This window comes from Platichthys flesus, chromosome 22, assembly GCF_949316205.1.
Source record: "Platichthys flesus chromosome 22, fPlaFle2.1, whole genome shotgun sequence".
In the NCBI taxonomy this organism is placed as follows: domain Eukaryota; kingdom Metazoa; phylum Chordata; class Actinopteri; order Pleuronectiformes; family Pleuronectidae; genus Platichthys; species Platichthys flesus.
Genome location: NC_084966.1, coordinates 10106688 through 10116787, shown reverse-complemented (window position 1 = coordinate 10116787; position 10100 = coordinate 10106688). Strand labels below are relative to the sequence as shown.

Below are 10100 nucleotides of genomic sequence, written 5' to 3'. Positions count from 1 at the left end.
GAATTTCCATATCAGTACATCCCTAATGGTAATCAAAAATGCATCAACAACTTGGAAAGCAAAGGATTATTTGCACTCAGGACATGTTCCCTCCTTTTATTATGGTGTTTTTTACGGAGGCAGTGACTGATGCCTGAAGCCAATCAGCAGCTTGATAGTGAATAGTTACCTCCAAAGAGTAAAGTGCAATATTGCATTCTCATGACTCATGGTTTTACAGGCAAAACCCCACCATCTGGCAGAATGCAGCCGATGCATTTATTATTATTATAATAATGATTATTAGTGTTTCAATAAGGTACTGGAAACCAGAGCTGGTATTGCAGTGTTAAGTGGCCATGCATGAGTTAAGTGTTGTGTTTTTACCACATATTTCAACCTAATTTCAGCTGTTTGATTACTGAAGATGCTGCTTTATGACTCCCATCGTATTTACCTCTTGAGTACCTTTTTTTTTTCCTTTCCAGAAGGGGAATATTGATTGTTTACAAAAACACGTTTGCGGCGGCACCCCTCGAATCCTTAATTAGACACAGAAACCTGGATACTCGAGGAACGTCGCAGCCCCTTTGAAGTCGAACCACTCCGGGATGGAAAAAAATAAATAATGAAAGATAAAAAAAAGTGCTTCTCAGAGGAATATAATATTTCAAGAGCACACGTTTCTCTCACCCGCTCTCCCATGTTCCCATAAGTCACGGGGGACACGCTTTAACGGTATGCAATTACGCCGACCTGCAGCGGTGCAGTGCCGTCTGAAAGGTAAACTTTCCAGAAATTCCCCGTGAGAGGACATCTTATTTGAAAACAAGAGCTCTTTGAAGGCGGGAGGGGGGGGGGGGGGGGGCGCCTTCTTTCCCACCGCAGGTATCCTGTTTTAGAAACTCGGTATCACTCGAATAGAAACGCATGAAAGTTTTATCCTAAGGCGTAGCCAATGGGAATGTGTGCGTCGTGTTGAGTACGAAATTAGTATGGAATAATTGCAGTGCTACAAGTGCACAGGGGGGGGGGGGAAATGCTTCTCTTGAACATACTGACACTTTCAAGCACTTTCTCACCGCTCACAAGTGGTGAGAAAGTTACATTTAATGAGTAGGAGGCAAACTGCACAGCACATATTGTATTTACATTTTACATACACACATATTCACATATATACACTTACACAGTATGACAATATCTCTTGCTGTTACTATTTGTTTCTTCTTGGACCTCATGGTGACCTTTTGATTCTTTGTATTGACTTTTTATGTTGTGGACTTTTGTGTTTGTCTTTGTTTACACCTTGAGGTCTTCTTTCCTTGTGTGTGTCTTACTTTTACTTCCTGTCTTTTCCCCTTGTCCAACTCTTGTGCTTGACTGTGCTATCGAGTCAGCCGGCACATCGCAACTTCACAGCGGGGAAATAAGAACGGAACTCATCCCTTCTGTTTGTGTGAAGAATCCATGCTTTTTCAACTTTACATAAAAAGTTTATTGACGATGTCATATTTGTTTGGTAAGAGGACCTACCATTCATTTTGAGCGAGACTTTAAAGCAATTTTCTTTTTAAGTTTGTCTATTTTTAAACAAGACTACAAGCTCATTCCACCAATCATTTTTTTATGGCCCTCCAAAAAGTTATTATTTGTTGTATTTTAGGTTGTCGTCCCTGTCCGCTTTTGTCACATGTTTTTCCTCCGGCAAAAATATTTTGCAATTCATGATCGAGGATAAAAAAACGGAAAGCGAATTGGTACAGTCAGATTGCCTCTATTTCAAACCCGCCTAGCTGTCGTCGCCGTCGCTAGATAATAACTTTTAAATATGGTGGATGCACACAATGCATCTCCTTCTCCCAATCTTCTTACAGGAAGAAAAGATCAGATCTGGGGCACAATTTTTGCAGCACCACTTGAGTTATAAATCTCATCAGGATTCCTTGTGGAAAAGCAACAGAAAGGTAATTCTTCTATTAGGCCCGCGAGTCCAGTTGCCCTTCAAAACATCCTCCATTATCATACTGGTAAACTGGAGGCAAGGCAAAGCATTCTGGATTTCTCTCGATTAGATTCTTTATACCTTTATATGAATGAATCAGGACCAGGATCACAGGGTCTGTCGATATGTTACATTTAACAGTGTAAAATGAACATTCCTGCAATTTTAATATGAACTATGCTCTATAAATATGTAACTTTCCCTGTATTCCTATGTGCCCGCTCTTTTATTTAGATAAAGCCTTCACCCACACCACTTCTGGATGTGATGTGATTTTTTAAATAGTGATCCATTTTAGTAAATCAATGTAGAGGTGATGAATGTGTGAAGGAATTAACCTCAGCCTCTTTTTTTTTAGGTATTTAAAAGCATGCCCTGCAAACTCAGCACAGTGCACTGTTTAATCACCTGGGAGTCCCCTCTCGGATCCCGATTGTTTGACTTTTGCTTCGTACGAGTCGATTTCAGCTTTGAATCCAGCCGCGAAGCCTCGAGGGCCGTAGTCATTACCATTCCGGGTGAGAAACCGTGGGGGGGGGGGGACTTCGGTTGTCAGCACTCACCTTCTCTTCTGGGATCCTTGCGGGCGAAGACCTTGGCCCCCGCCGTCGTGTTCCTTGAGTTCTCGGTTGCCATTCCTGAGCCAAGGACACCGAGGTCTACCTTTTGTCATTCACCCTCTTTCACGCGTGTTGTGTTGGCGTGTCTCTGCATGCCCTTGCAGCTACCTAAGAATGGCCTCATCTCTACGGGTTCCATTTGCTACAGTGTATCAGCTCATGGTAGTAATAACAAAGGTGGGACCTTTGCAAGTGTTATGTACATCTTGTTGATGTACTGATTGTGAGAAGAAGCTCCAGGATAAACCTGCCAAACACAGAATGTCAGGCAAAACAATAATAAATGGCCATAATTAAAGGGGACATATTATGAAAATTCCCGGTTAGCTCGCGAGCTAATCGGGCCGGTGGAGCCCGGCTAGCGTTAGCTAGCTGCTGATACCCGTCAGACATTTAAGTGTCCGTATAAACAAGGGAGCCCCGGGACACCTCTAAATGTTAACTCAACAGTGTGGAAGGATGCTGCTGCTGTACCAGCTCAAGCTCCCACTGCTCCCACTGTTCCCACTGCGGGGCTGCGCTGGGGAGCTGGGGCTCTTCCAGCCAGGCTTCGGCCCACCTGACTCTGGTTCAAAACGAAATGGTTGCAAGATTGTATCTTCGTCTCCAGTAGCCATATTTCTACAGAGGTAATGGATAGCTAAAAATCTGGGTGCTTATACCTCGTGAAGGAGGGAGGGGGGGGGGGGGGGGCACTCAGGTCTGAGGAGGGCTGTTTTAGACTGGGTAAAAAGGTGCTGTTTTAAATGATCCTTGTGGTATTTTGAACAAAATACGTTACAGACATTTCAGTAAGACCCCAAGGAACCATATCAACTGTGGTAAAATGGGCATAATATGTCCCCTTTAAGTTGAGATTAATCACGTGACACATTTTTGGGTTGATTGGCTAATTTCCTCATCAATCCAATGGGATCCAGTGTTGATATTAGTGTTACCCCGATGCACGCTAACACCTGCATTGCTACAAGTTCTTCCTATCACAACATATCAAATTTCTTTTCTTGATGTTTTAACCTTGTCCTTTTTGCCTCTGTGGCCTCCCGGCATACTTCAATCAACAGCATCACAAGCCGAACTCTGAATCTGCACCGGCGTGCCGCACTTCCGAGGGATTCACACCCTTTAGCTTCCGTCTTCGCCCTCCGGTGTTTCCTCCGTTGCTCCCGTCCAGTCGGACTCAGCCCAATGTCTCTCCAGCTGCTTCGCCGGTGGAGTGACCCTCCAGACATCACTCACTTTTCAAGAAGACTTTCCATCATCTCCTCCTCGCTGCTGCACTCCACCGCTCTCCTCAGTACTCTCGTTGCTCTGAAACCTTCCCAGTCTCTCTCCTTTTAGCTTGTTAAGGTTCACTTCCTGTTGCCAATGCAGAATTGCCATTCTGTGGATGCAACAATTTACTCAAGATAGTTTTTGCAGTGGGCGTTTTGCTGCTTTTAGAAATGTGAAGGTAATTTGGGCAAAGTGAGGAAAGCTGTTAATGGCTTTGTTGATTTCATTAAAAGTCTGTCTGACTTTGCTAATTATGATTTGATGTTAGAAACCGAGCTTGTCTGAAGTAAATTAACATTGCGACATTACATTTTTGCAAATTTGGTTCAAAATATAGTCAAACAGCCAAATTAAATAAAGATCTGGCGGCTTTTATCTGCTTCTCTTACCTTATTTTGTTTGTGTCTAATGAAAAGAAAGTCGAGGTTGTCTGGAATTGATTTTGGTGATCACAGTTGCTGCAAATATACCATTTGGCATTTTTCAAGGGGCAAAGTTCCAAACTACGTAGTAATGCAAAAATATAAAAATCATCAATCAATATCAATTGACAGCTCGGCGCTCTCGCGGGTCCTCTCGGTTTTTCTCAGCTTTAACTTTGAAATGAAAACAGGTGGAGTTGCATTCATTTCTAAAGCAGTTACATCATTATTCTGTCAAAGAAAATCTGCAGACTTTTTTATTGGGCTGTGAACCAGTTTTCATCAGGGTTCTGCAGGTGTATTGAAAATGAAATAGTTGCATTCAATCATGTGGTCGCATTTGTGTCGGGGCAGGAGGTGGTGAGCTTCGAAAGGAGGTGAATGTCTGGGATAGGGAATAGAATGTGTCAGAGCAAATGCATTGGCACTGAATTCTAAGTTGGTTTCTTTTTTACAATTATAACCCAATAAATATAGACAGTTTCATACAGGGCCGCTGGGCAAAACTGAGCTTTGAGCCCAATCAGCCCCCCACTGTTTCCCCCCTCTCTGTGTGATTTTTGTATGTTTTGAGTTGAGAAACATTTAGTTTTAGTTTTCCTGACTTAATTAACCACACATTTATTTAGCAAAAATCCCCATGTCATGATAAATAAATAATGTAGGCATCATAAATATCAAATCTTGCATTACAAAGATTGGTAACAGCAGCTACAACATTAATACCCAGGCAAGTATTTATAATCATGTATCAGTGCAGTAGCCATGGTTAAGTATTTGCAGAAAGATGAATTACATGCATGCAGAGCATGTGCCATACGATACATTTGGTCCATAAAAATACAGAGCGAGGGGGGGCACTCAGCACATACTTTTGCCAAGGCTGAATGATTGGCCATTCATCACCATATTGCATAAACATGTATTGAGAAGAGATACATACACCGTGTACAGACAAATGTTCTGCAAACCTCTCCCACTTTTAACTGACATAGACATCAGCACTGCATATGTTGTTGTTTTGACATTATAACTTTACTTACCGATGTCAATAAAATCTCTTAATGTTGAAGATGGTAAAAAATGTAATTGATTTGCCGCCTCAATCAAATCAACCCCCCCCCCCCCACCCCCCTTCCGCCGAGTTTCAAGAAAATCGTTCTGGAAGCATTTGCGTGACGTGTCTTAAAAAGTCGTTAAAAAGCAGACCACAGTCATAATGAGTCATCGGATACATTTAATAATACAGATTACATAATGAAAAGTCCGACACTTGCCAACAATCATCGTGCCGGTGAATTAGCTTAATGGGAAGGTGAAGTTGCACATCAAGTACTCCCACGACGGCCTCCCTATTTATATAACCGAATAAGTTGTTGTGCATGGGGGTTGCCGTGCATAATGAAAGATTCGGCCTATGCGCACATTATATTTGTGTTGCTGCTGATTGGCAACACAGTCATGTCATCTGTATTTTCCTTATTTCTATGGTGCTACGGCTGGACATAGTCAGTTTTAGATTGCGTGGGCTTATAGACACTTATTGGAGTTGCATTTCATCTTGTACAATCTAACGATTGGCATTTCCCGTGCGACTCTACGTCCGTGCGACTGCTCTGCAGAGCCCTGTTTCCAACACAGAAGAATTAAATAGAATAGATGCCTGTTACTGAACGGTATTCCCTCTGCTTTGTTGTTCATTGTTCCTGCCAGCCGGAAGGACACTGCGGGGTGAGGAAAGAGGCAACTGCTAATGTGAGCCATTGTGATTGTGGCAAGAAAAAACAAAAAACAGAGAGAAAATATGGTGTTTAGCTGGATCTTCGGGGGCTGTGTTTGAAAAAAATACAACGGCTCAACAATATCTCAGCGGCAATGGAACCTCATAAAATGTGCTCGGGGGGGTATCAAACGGATGAGGCTGCATTTAATTTTCTTTGAGGTGGCCCCGGCAATAAAGTGTGGCTCGTGGTGATAAGCAGGGAAGAGCTCGAGCACATCATTTCAGTTATGTAAACCATTGGAGGGATACAGTGGGCATTCTCCCACACAGTGTGGAAGTGTGTGTGTGGCCCTCGGCTTGCTCTACTTGCGGGGTCCGACAGCTTCGGTGGGGACAGAATGCCGGACCCTGTGCATTTGAATTGCCATTTCTCGGTTAATACCTGGTTCTCAGTTTAGGATTAGAAATCTTAGGCATTTGATTGTGTTGGTCAAGATTTGAGTAAGGAGCTGTTGAATGAATTATTTGAATACCTAGTCCCCATGATTATATTAAGATGTCTATACATATGTGTGTGTGTAAAGCAATCCCTCGGCTTCTTCTAAGCTACATTATTTATTTTCCTTTTATAGCTGAGAACATATTTAAAAGTATTTCTAAAAAGAAGATCAAATAACAGAGCAGAAAGGGTTGTTTGTGTATTTATAATTCTTCTGGGTCCTTTTTGTTGTATAGAAACTATTCGGAATTTAATAACTCGTAACCATACCTGAGATACATTTCAAGTCTGCCTTTACACGTCGGGGCAAAAGCCTCCATCACAACCATTTCTCATATCGGTGCACATGGAGTACGTCTGTGCGGCAAGCGCTTGCACCGCATAGAATCCTTCCTCCACCACTGCTTGACCTTGCTACTGCCGAGTAACTAAACCTTCCCAGAAGTCTGTTTTGTCAGTCACCAGTCATCCCTCATCTCCGTCCTTCATCTGGAGGAGCACTTAGTCCCCGCATCCCCGACACAGCCCCCCGACCAGGAGCCACCAGCTCCATAGACACTGAGTCACGAGGAGACAAGATACTTTCTGACAATTGGTGGTGGGGGGGGGGGGGGGGGAGCTGGGTGCCAGTTTAAAACTGTCAGCCAGCCATCAAAAGCAGGTCACATCGAATGTGCATCCACGTTCAAACGACCGATTTCGGATACAGAATCACCGTATGATTTTTTCCTTTTTTCATTTCTTACCGCGACCGATGTGATGTCTGTGTTGTCCCACTTACACATGCACCCATTTAGTGTCATTATCCGTCATTTAAAGTCTCCCAGATTGAGGCATCCCTGAGTGTTTCAGTGTTACCTTAAATGCACAATGATGTGTGATTAATTTTGCAACCCTCCGGACCGTAGCAGAAGCAGAGAGGCATAAAAAGGGGTCAGCAAGAAGCCGATGAACGGGGGGGGGGTTTGGTGGCATGAACATTAATCACAAGTTGCATTTTAATAAGGTGGTACGTGTTGAAGGTATTTATTAATTTAATTAATTTGGGAATAAGTGTGTGTGTGTGTGTGTGTGTGTGTGTTTGTGATATCATAATTAGGAGCACTTTAGTCATAACTTAATACAAACAAATCCGAGCATCAACAGCTAGCATAGTTGCGGGGCCGTGAATAGGCATAGTAACATTTTTGAGGCACTAATTGCTCATTGAAAAACAATCGGATCTGTGTCACATACTTGTTCAAACCCCCGAGAAGTCGCCATTTTTTAATTTGCGTCCCATATCTGCTTTGCCCGTCTATGCAACAAAATACAATATACCCTGTGTTTTTCAATTCAGTTGTTAGTTTCCCTTAAAGGATTGTGTGTGTGTGTGTGCTCACACCTACGGGCAGTTTTGGAACCTCTGATTAACCTAAACTGCGTGTGTCTTTGGATTGTGGGAGGAAACTGGACTACCTGGAGAAAACCTGCCGACTCATAAGCCCCGGTTAGCCGACAGGTTCCAGCTACAGACCAAAGTATTGACAAAATATGACATGACGATGTCGGTAAATTAAATATTACAATTAAACTCACTTCAATTCATCCTCTGGGGGACATCGAGCATCTTGACAAAAAAACGTCTTGGCAATCCAAGCTGTACTCTGCTAGTGGACTAACTACAGCAAGAGAAGCAGCCGTTCTCCAACCCAAACAGATCAAAGGTCCATTAGGTAATTCGATGCCAATATTCCGCGCGGTGCATCATCCCGCGATGCAGAGTGCAGTGTGGTTCTGGCCCCCGTCAGCGGCATTAGACATTTTGTGGCGTGATGGATTAAAACGCTGGAGGCTCACACAAAGTCCCTGCTTTGGGACGATAATATCTGGCCTCTCCTCTTATGGAATGGCACCAGTATCCTCCCCTCCACGGTGGATGAGGAATTTTGAAGCAAGATTTTCATGTATTTTATTCCTTTGAAGGTTCCACGAGACTAGAGCAGGGCTAGACACACACACACACACACACACACACACATACACAGAGTTACATACCCACATACATGCACGCTGCTTTTTTACAGGCAGGGAGTATTTGAGGTTCTGAGTTGATGAATGACTCGAGGCGGAGGACCGACCGTATTTAATTGGTATGCGAGGCTTTCCCGAGCTTAAACCTGGAGATTAATTAAAAAGGGAAGAATGTGATGTGAAAGAGCAAGAGGGAGAAAAAGGAATCAAAACAAAACAGCCTCTCTGAGTTTTTGACATCGGCAAGATAGGGACCATTATGTTTTCTCACGCACGCCGCTGTGACATTGCAGCGCCAAAGCCAGTCATTTCCTCCCTCAGTTTAATACCTTTAGACTTTCTTCAACGTAACCATCAACAGCGAGGAGTTAGATGCTTATGCAATTTGCTTTTTTAGAGTCGCACCTTGTTTTTTATAGTAGCTGCCATCCAATTTCCTGGTGTTTAGTTTAGCGTTAGGTTTTCAGGAACATCAAACAATGATTCATTGTCGGTTTTGTATTTTTTTAAATCCTTACCATGGTGCATTATCCTGTATTATCATGCAGTGGGTGACAGAATCGTATTTTGCCCAACAATTTGAGCGATCAGGCAATCCGAATGGTTGTAGCCCAGAATCTCCATTATCATAAGGCATCTGGGGCTTCATTTATAAAACACTGCGCAGGATTTGCAAAAGATAATTCCGTCCACACGCCCACTTTCAACCATAAATGGTCAATGCAAAGCACGGCACGAATTTTAAATGATGCTGCTGACCAATGGGCTTCAAGATTAAGATGCATTTATTAGTCCCAAACACATGCACACTCATGCAGGTAGGGAAATTGAACCTCTGCTTTTCATCCATCTGGTGCAGGACACACAGAGCAGTGAGCGACCATGTACGCAGATGTTGGGGGAGTAAGTAAGGTGCCTTGCTCAGGGCACTAGACAGGGTAGGGAGACTCTTGGATTTTGTTTTTTCTCCGTGGAGTCGAACCAGAGACCTTCTCTGCCCATACTCCAAGTTTCTGTCACTCGACCACCGCCTCTCAAAAGAGGCACCACTGGGAATTGAACCCAGGATCTCCTGTTTACTAGACAGGCGCTTTACCAACTAAGCCATAGCGCCAGGTGTGCAACTGTGATTCCTGACGGAGTCATGGCATCAAGCGATGTGAAGAACAAGTGAAACTTTCTGACACTGTCATCGAGGTGTTTGTTAGTGAGGTGGAGGTGAAGAGCGACTCTATGGGACAGCACTGATGTCACTAATAAAGAAAATACATTGATACTCTGCCGCTGCGGTGGATAACACAATGTGTGAGATCAGAAATCGCTGAACCCCTCCCTCCCCCTCATCCTTCCATTCGCATGCATATATTTATTTATTTAGAGAATCGGACCGGTTCCCTGACATCTGTGGATCCTAACCTCCACTCTGGGATATTATTTGGAAAGTTCCTTCATTTCTTGTAAGTGATCTCCAGCCTGGTGGCACAGTCACGTTCACTGCAGTGATTTGATGATACACGCAGAGTGTTAGAAGGTAGTATTAAAACCTATTAATGACTCCGCTCCG

General features: G+C 43.4%; 1 non-coding gene across 1 annotated transcript; it reads right to left on the bottom strand.

Annotated features, from left to right (window-relative positions):
- Positions 1 to 9577: 9577 nt before the first annotated feature.
- trnat-agu (transfer RNA threonine (anticodon AGU)) lies at positions 9578 to 9650 on the bottom strand. Its single transcript has one exon. It is a non-coding gene; the product is annotated as a tRNA-Thr (tRNA).
- Positions 9651 to 10100: the final 450 nt, after the last annotated feature.